This window comes from Schistocerca gregaria, chromosome 8, assembly GCF_023897955.1.
Source record: "Schistocerca gregaria isolate iqSchGreg1 chromosome 8, iqSchGreg1.2, whole genome shotgun sequence".
NCBI classification, from domain to species: domain Eukaryota; kingdom Metazoa; phylum Arthropoda; class Insecta; order Orthoptera; family Acrididae; genus Schistocerca; species Schistocerca gregaria.
In genome coordinates, this window is record NC_064927.1 from 419,792,540 (window position 1) to 419,805,073 (window position 12,534).

The 12,534-nt window shown below is 44.4% G+C and overlaps 1 protein-coding gene and 1 non-coding gene across 4 annotated transcripts in view; one reads left to right on the forward strand and one right to left on the reverse strand.

Moving 5' to 3' along the window:
* Positions 1-12,534, forward strand: part of LOC126284569 (TBC1 domain family member 4) — a 777,557-nt gene that overhangs the window by 446,659 nt on the left and 318,364 nt on the right. The window lies entirely within an intron of this gene.
* On the reverse strand, positions 9,151-9,226 carry Trnat-agu (transfer RNA threonine (anticodon AGU)). Its single transcript has one exon. It is a non-coding gene; the product is annotated as a tRNA-Thr (tRNA).

A 12,534-nucleotide genomic window follows, 5' to 3' on the forward strand; every position in this document is an offset into this window, starting at 1 on the left:
CAAATGTAGAGGCTCTTCGTGCTCGTATTGCGGACGGCTGTGATACAATACGCCATTCTCCAGGGCTGCATCAGCGCATCAGTGATTCCATGCGACGGAGGGTGGATGCTTGTATCCTCGCTAACGGAGGACCTTTTTAACATTTCCTGTAACAAAGTGTTTGAAGTCACGCTGGTACGTTCTGTTGCTGTGTGTTACCATTCCATGATTAATGTGATTTGCAGGGAAGTAATAAAATGTGCTCTAACATGGAAAGTAAGCGCTTCCGGACACATGCCAACATAACATATTTTCTTTCTTTGTGTGTGAGGAATGTTTCCTGGAAGTGTGACCTTACCTTTTTGTAACACCCTGTATAGAAGGGTCACGCCAAAAGAAACTCGCACAATTTTTGTTTTCATTCCGTATATGTGAAAGTATTACAGTGTGTAGATACATCCTTCCCGCTCGTTTTCATACTTAGTTGAACCTGTTCGCGTGAGTGGCGTAGTCACAGCATCCCTTCAAGATTGCTGCTACACCTGGCGTTCGTTAGAAGCAACGTGCTGTCATAGAATTCCTATGCTGTGAAAACGCGACAGTGGGAAACATCCACAAGAGGTTGAAAAAGCTGTATGGAGATGCTGCTGTCGATTGCAGTTCAGTTAGTCGGTGGGCAAGCAGGCTACGTGATGAAAGCGGACACGGAAATATTGAGGACTGTCCCCGCAGCGGCAGGCCTCGTACTGCACACACTCCAGACAGTTTGCAGAGAGTTAACGAATGGTGACTGTTGACAGAAGCATGCGAGTGGACGAATTGTCACGCTACGTTGGGATAGGGGAAGGAAGTGTTTGCAGAATAATGAAAGTGTTGGCGTTAAAAAAGGTTTGTGCCAGGTGGGTTCCCAGGACTTTGACATTGGCTCACAAAGAAACAAGTAAAACGGTATGCAGTGAACTTTTGGAACAATACGAGAATGGTGGAGATGAATTTCTTGGAAGAATTGTGACAGGTGGTTAAACGTTTTTCACCAGAGACGAAGAGTCGCATCATGAAAATTCGCCCAAGAAAAAAAAACATTCAAAACCACACCATGTGCTGGAAAAGTTATGCCTACGGTGGTTTTCGATTCCGAAGGACTCTTGCTTGTGGACCAAGTGTAACCACCATAAATTCTGATGCATAAGTGACGATACTGAAGAAACTTCAAGCTCGACTGAGTCGTGTTCGACCACATCGGCAAAAGCAGAAAGATTTGCTGTTGCACGACAATGCACGGCCACATGTCAGTCAAAAAACTTGGATGGTCAAAACTGAAACACCCGCCTTACGGTCCTGACCTGGCTCCATGTGACTATCATCTCTTTGGGAAACTGAAAGACTGTCTTTGTGGAACAAGGTTTGAACATGATGACTCCCTTGTGCACGCTGCCAAACAGTGGCTCCAACAGGTTGGTCCAGAATTTTACCATGCGGGTATACAGGCGCTGGTTGCAAGATGGCGTAAGGCAGTTGAGAGGGATGGAAATTATGTGGATAAATGAAAATATTGTTCCTAAAGGTTATATCTACACACTGTAAAACTTTCAAACATGTAGAGTAAAAGATGGATTAAGAAAATAGTGTGCATTTCTTTTGAAATGACCCTCGTAGTTTCTAACGCATAACTAAACAGAGCGTTAATTAATTGTAATTCTTTTGTCTTATCCTATAATTTTCTTCTCGTTACCTTTATCAAAATGTAGCAGGCTTAAGCCGTCCACATACAGGTTGAGTTAGCTAACGTTGACGTTGCTCTCTACGAGTTTTGTGGCATCATTTACAGCTATTCGGGGCCAACGATGTATATGGACGTGTACAGACCTTGTGACGTCACACTAGTGGGCTTGTGCGGCATTCTTTGCGAACACACGGCTCAGTGTAGGGCCGACGGGAAATGAATACTTACTTGAAAAGGTACACGCTAAAGATCTTAATTTTATCGCCTGTTATCGAGGACTTGCGTGATTTAAATAGGCAGTGAAGAATTCTACTCCTCTGAAATAGTTACTCGCTCCCGATGGAGACGGCTGTTAGCGCTCAGAAGACGTGCAGTGTCACGTGTTGTGACGTATACGCCCCGGCCTGCCTTTGTCATTGGCCCTGCTGCTATTTCAAGTTGAGGAGGCATTTCCTCACATGAAACGCACTATAAGTTCTGCGGTATTTCGGGGACGTGACAAGTAAAGTATAGCCAGTAGTGAGCATGAACGTTCCTTACGCCGCAACCAGAAAGTTTGAGGCCCGCAAAAAGCAAGACGCCGTCTTCTATTTTTCGTGTTCAGTAGAAACTCGTTTTCGCAGGGTTTTGTGTTATTCCTTATAATCCGTGAACATATGTTGTTTTTTAAGCACTAACATGTTGGATGTCTCGAGAACGAATCGTTATTGGTACGATTTGTTGTAATCAAAGGAGTGAAACGTCATATTGGTTCTTCAAGAACTTTCGTATTTAGTTCTAATGGCGTTATAACTCGCGTGTTATGAGAATAAGCACTTTTAATGCAATGACACATTGAAGATTCAGATGAAACCTGCATTGTCATTAGAATTTGTTATAACTTAATGTAAATTATTAAGATTTCTTCGATTAAAGCCTATAAAAGACTATAATACTAACTTTAAAGCCACTTTCCTTGAAGCTACAGCCTAATAGTGCGTAGAGGCATCACGTAAGGAAACAGAAGTAAGGTTGTCTGAGAGTTCGAGTCCTGCTGAACCTGTTGTCTTTCTTTCATTTTTTTTCACCTTCGCATTTTCTAAAAGTTTGTGGGATTTTCTTACGAGATTAATAGAAATAATTTCTATAATACTTGATGTTGCGTAATTATTAGAAATATCTGTATCAGAAGTGAGTTTGTTCGATTTTTCAACTTTTCGAAACTGATGACCTAACCGGTTGGACATGTATCTTTCCTTTTTATCTCGTTAAGAGTTCAAAGACATTATTAAGTTTTTATTTATGTATGCCACAGACAGAACAACATGGTTGACACATGGACAAGGCAGGAAATGCACGTTTTGGTAGAGATAGCGTAGGAATCTTAAACGCATCCATTTTCGTGAACATTACTATGTTGTCTGAGAGCGAAATAAAGCAGACAACTGTCGCTGGGGAGCGCTGAGAGCGCATAATCACGTTAACCAGCTCGGGGTAGGGCAGAGAAGCAGGTTGTGAACCTCAACCCCCTCCCTCATCCCCCACCCCCACCCATGCTCGTAATATTGCGATTAAATTATTTCATGGTGACTGTTAACACTGTACACACCTTTGTAATTATCACAGTGAAGCACATTATGATCTTTTACGCACAGAGTGCCAATAATAATGCTTCGGTCTGTCATACAATAACTGATCAAAAGTACCCGGACACTTATTAGTGGACTTAATACAGCATATGACTACCCTTCATCTTTATGACGTCTTAAACTCTGCTTGGGACACTTTGAATGAGGAGTCTGTATTTCTGTGGAAGAATGGAAGCCCACTGTTCTTGAAGAGCCGAAACCACAGAAGATGGTGATTTTGGGCGCTGGGGTCTACAGCGAGGTCGACGTTCTCACTCATCCCAAAGGTGGCCCATGGAGAAGACATTTATCCGGCCGGTGTGGCCGAGCGGTTCCAGGCGCTTCAGTCTGGAAATGCGCGACCTCTACGGTCGCAGATTCGAATCCTGCCTCGGGCATGGATGTGTGTGATGCCCTTAGGTTAGTTACGTTTAAGTAGTTCTAAGTTCTAGGGGACTGATGACCTCAGATGTTAAGTCCCATAGTGCTCAGAGCCATTTGAACCATTTTTTTAAAAAGACTTTTTGGTGGTGCTGAGCCAGAGCCGTGCAATAGTCTTTTAAAAGAGTAAGCCGCCATGTGACTGTGTATTACTACATTTATCTCCTGCACTATCTAGATGTCTGCTTTTTATGCCATTATCAAACACAGTGGTAAAAGTTGTTAGATAATTACTATGTCATATCTGTTAACGCAGTCTGTATCAGGTGACGCCTAATGGTTGAGGATGACACGGAGGTCGGTCGGTGTCGTTGGGCCTTTGAGGCCTTTTCGGACGTTGTTTCTTTGTTTGCTAAGGCAGTCCAAAACACCTGCTTTGGACTGCTTTAGCAGGTATAATAGTGGTCTTACAACTTTTGGGATTGTACTTGATTGTGACGTAAAAGCCGAAATCTAGATTGTACGTAAGATAAGTATAGTAATACACAGTCAAACGGCGGTTTACGCTTTTAAAAAAAGTGTCCCATTGAGTTTAGGTTTAGATTCTGTGTAGACCAGTCCATTTCAGGAATGTTGTCGTGCATACACAATTGCCTCACGGATCTTTATGACAGGGTGCATTGTCGTGCTGATACAGTCATCGTCTCGCAACTGCCGTCTGCCACACACAGTACACAATACTGTGAATGTATTGATATGCTTCAGAATTTAGAGTTCTTTAAGCGCTGTGAGACAACCACACGCTAACCTCGAAAACTAGCCCCATGTCGTAATAGCACCTCATCTGTTACTCACTGTTGGCACTAGAAATGATGACAGGTAATCCTTCCGTCTGACTCCCACATGGTACGGCGTGATTCGTCACTCCTACGTACTCGTTTCCCGTCTTTCACTGCCCAGTGGCACCGATCTTTACTCCACGTCCAGCGTCGCTTAGCACTGCAGCAACAGAAGTGCGTGGCTTATGAGGAGCTGCACGGCCACTGCATCCTCATTCTTCTTATCTCCCTACGCACAGCCATTGTGCTAGCTGGGCTCCTGGCAGCACTCATGACGCACAAGTGATTCCATCTGCTGACTTGATGCGATTCTTTTGGAGCCATCCTCCGCCATTCTCGACAGTACGTGAGTTCTGGCTGGTGTTGATGTAGCTGTGGTCGTTTCTTCGTGTTTCCACTTCACAAGTACATCTCCATCCGTGGAATTGTGTATCTTTACAGGGCATGAAATGTCCCTGAAGGATTTGTAACTCACGCGAAATCCAGTGACTAGTTCACGTCCTGAGTCATCGAGCTCTTCCGACGGACCTATTCTGCGGGTACTGCTTCTCTACTGCCAACACCATCCTTGCCGCCCCCCTTTTATACTAGCGGGTCCGCCTGCCGTGACAGCTAGTGGCCAGTTCTCCAGTACTTAGGGGTGTCTGAATGCTTCTGATTGGACAGTGAATATCTTGACAAAAGTGACGTCCTTTTAAAATAGAGGTGAGAGTTTGGAAATGAACAGTATGTACGAAACTAGGGTCCAGTAAATGGGAGCAACTAGGATAAAGAAGCCGTGCGGAGTGGCCGCTCGGTTAGAGGCGCCATGTCACTAATCGTGTAGCCCCTCCCGCCGAAGGTTCAAGTCCTCCCTCGGGCATAGGTGTGTGTATTGTTCTTAGCGTTAAGTTAGTTTACGCAGTAAGTCTAGGGACCGATGAACTCAACTGTTTGGTCCCTTAGGAATTCACAGACATTTTTTTAGGATAAACAATACGAACAGTGAAGTTAATACTATATAGTCGCTGCTCTGTGAACCAGCTTCATGTACGAATTTCATAGATGCGGTTTTTTTCTTTTCTGTCCGCGGTCCCGTTGTCGTGCAGTGGTGCAGTGGTTGTGCAACCACTATTGACCGTGAAATTTCAGAGGACTGCGCTAATCGGCGCGTCGTCCTTGCGTTGTGAAGCCAGCGTGCAAAGCGCCGGAAGCGTTTCGCAACCTTTCCCACGGCATCGTCAGCAGGCTGCAACTGCGGTTCGTTTCGTGGAGAAGGATGACTTTCTGCATCTGACATTCGAATGAGCGGGTTTTCAGTGAAAAAAATCACTTCGTTTTAAGATGCTGCACTGTCAGATGAGTGCTCTTTATTCAACAATTTCCCTCCAATCATGAGGTGTGAAGTGGAGGGTACGCAATATTTATCTACTGCTGCTACAATATCCACAGGAGTCAAAATGTTTTTTAAGAAAACTAAAGAGCCAAAGAGACTGGGTACACCTCCCTAATATAGTGTAGCACCCCCGCGAGCACGCACAACTGCCACTACACGACGTGGATTCGACTAATGTTCGAAGTTGTGCTGGGGGCAATTGACACCATGAATCGTGCAGCGTTGTCCATAAATCCGTAAGAGTACGAGCGGGTGGAGATCTCTTCTGTGCAGCACGATGCAAGTCATCCGACATATGCTCAATAATGTTCGTATCAGGGGGTTTGGTGGCAAGCGGAAGTATTAAAACTCAGAAGAGTGCTCCTGGAGCCACTCTGTAGCAGTTCTGGTCGTGTGGGGTGTCACATTGTGGTGCTGGAATTGCCCAAGTCCGTCGAAATGCACAATGAACATGAATGGATGCAGGTGATCACACAGGATGCTTACGTACGTGTCACCTGTCAGTGTAGTATCTAGACGTATCAGGGATCCCATAGCACTCCAACTGTGCACGACCCACACCATTACAAAGCCTACACCCAGCTGATACGCAGGACCCATGGATTCATGCGGTTGTCTCCATTCCCGTACACGTCCATCCGCTCAATACAATTTGAAGCTATACTCGTCCGACCAGGCAACATGTTTCCAATCGTCAACACTCCAATGTCGGTGTTGATGGGCTGAGGCAAGGCGTAAAGCTTTGTGTTGTGCCGTCATAAAGAGTACACAAGTGGGCCTTCGGCTCCGAAAGCCCATATCGATTACGTTCCGTTGAATGGTTCTCACTCTTACACTTACTGATAGCCCAGCACTGAAATCTGCAGCAGTTTGCGGAGGGCTACACATCTGTGACGTAGAACGATTCTCTTCAGTCGTCGTTGGTCCCGTTCTTGCAGGATCTTTTTCCGGCCGCAGCGATGTCTGGGATCTGATGTTTTATCAGATTCCTGTTATTCACGTTACGCTCGTGCAATGGTCATACTAGAGAATCCCCACTACGTCGCTATGTCGGAGATGGTGTGTCCATTCGCTCGCGTGCGGACTATAACATCACGTTCAGACTCACTTAAATCTTGATAACCTGCCATTGTATCAGCAGTAAGCTATCGAATAACTGCGCCAGACACTTGGTATTTTATATACGCCGTATTCTACTTGTTAACATATCTCTGTATTTGAATATGCATGCCTATACCAGTTCCTCTGGCGCTTCACTGTAATTCATCCACGAAAGACGGAGCTTACATTCACTTGTTCGACCGATTCTCGAGCGCTGCCCGCGTCAGTCAGGGGTCCTTACCTGGTAAGATTAATAAAGGAAATAGGAGCGAAATGGGGCAGTGATGGGCACGCTAGATTTGCATTCGGCAGATCGACAGTTCAAACACGCGTCTGGTCATCCAGATTTAGGTTTTTCCATGATTTTCGTAAATCGCTCCGGGCAAACGCCGATATAGTTCCTTTGAAAGGGCACGGCAGATTTCCTTCTCCATCCATGACAAAACCCGACCTTATGTTTCGTGCCTAATGACCTCCACATCGGGACATTAAAGCCAGTCTTGCTTCTTCCTTTTAGAGGAGATAGGAGAGATCCAAAGAAGAGCACTGCGTTTCGTGATGGGTTCGTGTAGCAAGCCAGAGAGCGTCATTGAGATGCTTATGGGAGTTCAGTGGCAGACTCTTTAACACATGTCTTAAGCACTACAAAGAGATGTGCAGCTGAAATTCAGAGAGCGTAGGTTCCACGAGGAATCAGGCAACGCACTACTTTCTCACAAGTACATTTCGCAAATTGCCAAAAGAAGGAGAACTGATACAGAGGCTCATTCTTGGGATGCATCATTGGAGAGTTTCAAGGAAATGGGGAAAATTGTATGGCTAGCAGAAATAGTCTCCACTAATCACTGTGAGACGGTTTCCAGAGTATAGAAGTAGACAGAGAAATGAGTTGTATATGTATAACAAGGCAGTGATGCGAATCACTCCTGTGCCACATCGCTACCCAAAACGTTGTATTGGACGAAGAGGGTTCCGACCATGTGAAATTACTACCAATTAACGAGAAGTGCGAAATAATTCGTAACATTAAAAGAAATTCTGTCTCGATCACGAAGTATTTTTGTTAACATATGACCGGCTCCATTGCCTTATACGCCATCATGCGATATAAAATGCTTGGCTACGACAATATTAGTGAAATACTTTGCGACTGTGAACAGAAAAGATATGGATAAATAACCGCTACAACATGGTAATAATTCGGACAATGATTATTACACACGTCATAGACTTCCTGATTGTGCAGCATTTAGTACTGCCACCTTCGTTTGTCAAACATCTTGCAGGACGGTAATAAGTCTGACAACGCCCTGTTGAGAATTATCCTAACCTGGTTGATTTTGCTACACTTAAGGTCTTATGTAGGATGTGTCCGATTTGACACCATAGATTTTATAATACGGAACGGAGCGGGATATTGTGCTACTGGACCAGCATTCGGGGAAGACAGGTGTTCAAACCCCTCTTCGGCGTAAATCGTTAAAGGCTAATGCAGGGATGATTCCTCTTTGAAAACTACGCTGCCGAGGGCAGTTGCTAAGTGCAGCAACATTGTGAGGTCGACTGTTATCTTGCTGGACCCTTGAGAGGCTTCGAATGGTAGAACAGCAGACTTCTGTGGTACAACGTTGCTCTGAACTGTAAAGATGATTGGAAAGGAAAGATAATCGCTCCCGCTCCCCAGTCAGTCGCCTTCACCATAACGCGCTAACACCATTACACTAGATCGCACAGCGACGAGTTGTCTGACTGCGACGCTTGACTATTTTTGTGTCTGAGGGTGTGATGACTACGGAACAGGTTCCCGATCGGCAGCGACTAGCGCCCGAGCCGCGGTAAGCGGTTTTGCCCTGCTATGGTTTCTCGTGTGTGCCGGCCCTCGTAACACTGGCCAGGCGCTAAACAACATGATTTCAGTCTTAACCCCCTTGCATAGTCCTGTTGAGGCTGTAACGAGGTGATAGAGGCAATACGACACAGGTGCTGTAAGAGTCTGTGGACTTCAGTCGGATTCGTTCCAAGGAAGTCAGCGGGGTCCTCGCGTAAAATTTACGAAAATTTTTAGAGGAATTGTGTTCTGTAATTAATTTAAAATACCTGCTGCATCGAGAGTTTATGCGGAATCAGCGGGGCGGAGAGTCAAAGTGTATGCCGGACCGGGATTCGAACCCAGGATCTCCTGCTTACTAGGCAGTTGCGTCAACCACTGCGCCACCCGGACACAATCTCAATCGCAAATGCGTGGACTATCTCGGCACGCACCCCGACCAATTCACATTCCCACCTAGCACCAGCTATCCACAGTCCCCAGCTATACCCTCCATGCTCACTAGTTTTAAGTTCCTGCTGGAGTCCTAACATAGCTGTGCATCCGCACTGAAGGCTTGTGGAATCATTGCCCATCGGGGCGAATCAGTTATATGGGTGTGTTGTATGTGTTCTTTAGGATACGTCCTGAAGAACGAGCATTACCCATTCTTATGAACAATGCCTTCTTGTCTTCCTAATGATGCAAAATAATGGAAAGATGATTTTTTTTATTTTGGCGTGCACAAATTGATTATGTTTTGTACAAATTCTGGGATATTTGTTGTATCCAGTGCCAATTAATTATTTTTCATCGCTAGTTGAAAATTGTTGTTGAAGAGCCTGTTCAAAACACTTTTCTTTGACCTTCTTGTCAGAGAACATGTTACAAAAGCTGACATCGACGGATCTCGAAGGTGATGGGTTGTCATTAGTGTGTAGAAAGATTCCCCGTAGACTGTCATGAAACATATCGTGTGATCGCCTCCTGCTCCTACAACTACGCATTTTCTTTATCATGTGCGTGTCGCTGTTACTTCCGACGAGAAAAATGTTTAGACAGCAACACGCTGTAGTCGGTGGTAATATCACCGCAGTGTTCAGTACGTTTTAATCATGTAATTTGCTGGATGTGAGGTCCGCCAGTTACGCAAAACACAGTTTCTTCTCTGTATCCAAACATGTTTCGGCACCACTGTGCCATCATCAGTGGGTTTTCGTTTTCATTTATTCTGTAATGTGAACATTTTTGTTAAATGATTATAAAATTATGTGCATCTTATTTATTGGGGTACTAGTTTCGGCGATATATTGCGGCATTTTGAGGCCCCCTGATCGACGTGTAGGAAGATTCCAATCTCGGTGCCTGTCAAAACAGAGGCCAGCATTCGAAGGCTGGTACCTGTACACTTTTGATACATTGGTCACTTCAAGCGTCATATACCGACTGAAAAGATAGTAACCCAATAAAATGACAATTTTTGACAATTACACGGCTGAAAGCTGTTTGATTTGACATTCTGTTCTGCTGTTCTGTCTAGATGCTACTTACAGATCTGCACAGATACTCAACACTCTATCCGAAACTATTAAAACAATTCTTACAAGGCATAAAAAACAACATTTAATTGCTAATTTAGATATTGAGTCAGTAGTATGAATTTAATTGGGAATATCCTAAACGTGTGCCAGCCGCGATTTCTCATTTCTTGTTGTTACCAGCTGGATTTTTAGAGCATGCTTCCTCTGTGTATCCTATTTTATATTTTCGCCTCGTTTACTAGTTTCAGAATAATGTCGTTCTAGCACTTGTTTTATATCAGAATCAATCCTTTGAAACTTCGTACCAGGGTACGATCTAAACTAATGTCTACTTTTGAATTGTCGAAACGAACAGTAATCTATTATGTAACATTGCCATTGTTGGGATGACAGTATGGGCGCGTTCCGAAAGTTAATAAATAAAAATAAAAAAATTTAAAAAATGTGTGTACTGCGTGGTGTTATGTTTATGTTTTGTAGTGATTAGAGAAAGTAGGGGATGAAACTCGATGCCAGGACGCAGCCTACTCCTGTCGAATGGCACTAGCAGCACAGCCGGGCTTAACCCGCCCATTCGAACGACGGATCACCATCAGCAGTTATTTTTTGAGAACATTTCTCTTGGGGAACAGCAGTTTCTATTAGTTTGAAATGAACTTCTTTTCCGTTGTTGGGAACTGAAGTCATTTCTGATTAATGTTACTCTTAGTAAGGCATAACCTGTTGTAAACTCATCTGTTACATGTATGATCTATCTCTTGTAAATAAAGTGTTGTGTTAGACTGCTAATCGTAGCTTACTGCTGTGACGACATAAGAAAAATTCGTACATTTCCGTCCCCTAGTCAGTGGAGACATTGTCCTGGAAATGATAACCCAGGCGGATCGCCTAACACGGGGAATATTCGGCGACAAAATCCAATCCGCGCGTGTTTGATGGGAACGCCGGCCATGGCTTGCACATCCAGAAAAATGTTGTCCATCTGGTTCTCTAAATATCCGTTATGACCTCCCGGAAGAAAGTAGGAATGCGAAACACGTGATGGCAGTTGCTATAACTCCTAGCATCATAGAAAATTCCAGACGTAGGTTACCGGTTTCGGTCTGTTTTAGACCATCCTCATACCTCATACGGAAATACGAACATAAAATAGAATTAAAGGGATGTAACAATATATAAAATACATCTTACATAACAAATAATAAAAGAAGAAAGTGTATCCATGGTGGCAGGTGATGGCGATCAATGGAGAAGGCGCTACTAGACCACAAACCGTAAATGCTAAGGAGGGCAATCCAGCTGTTGCCAAATACTGGCGGCTAAAACTTCTTCCGTCGCCAGAATTCTAAGCGACTGCTTGCTGCCACCGCTCTGACGTGTGCTGCAAGAGACGCGATGTGCAACACAGAGAGCCACACCCACAAAATTCCGGTATCGCAAGTTCCAAAACGAAGGGAGGGACGAACTACTTCCTCACGAGAAATGACCACTGTTGTATTCGCCAGTTACACTTGCCATCAAACAAAATAATGCGCTACGGGCAGAGCACCCCCTAGCACCGAAAGTAGTTGCTGTATTGATGACGTTTACTTGCACGATTAAGTATACAGCCTCGTCAAAAGTCCAAATACGGTTAGGCAACAGTGAAGAAAAAGGTGACAACACAGATTAACAACAATTGACAGTTATTTATTTATAGAAACCTTACAAATACTTAACTGTGGGATGAAGATGGTGCGTGGGTTGCCCTGATTCGTCTTTAGCTCTGGTTTAGTCGTCAATCGAATGGCCGATAACTACGATCACTTGGAGAATGTCCAGTTTGACCCTTATTGGCCACGACAGTAGACAAAATCCTGGGGTTGCTTTTATACAGTACCGATACTTTGTTGATATACTCACTTCAGTGGAGCCGTGTATCGGCTTATATTTGTGTTTGGCTGGCGGATGTCCACTAGGGAACTATTGGTGTAACGTAAGGTGGATGCCAAAAGTAGTCTTGCCTTGTACGCCCTTTGTTGGAAGTATCCAGTATTCAGTTGCGCCTGAGTCTTACGCAGCTCGGCGCTCTTGTATGTATGGCGGTGGTCCGTATTTTCCAGAGGACGAAGCAAGCACGACACTGAATGTATGAGATATTTCGCCTCTTACATAGGAGTAATGACAATCTTCTGAATGAAA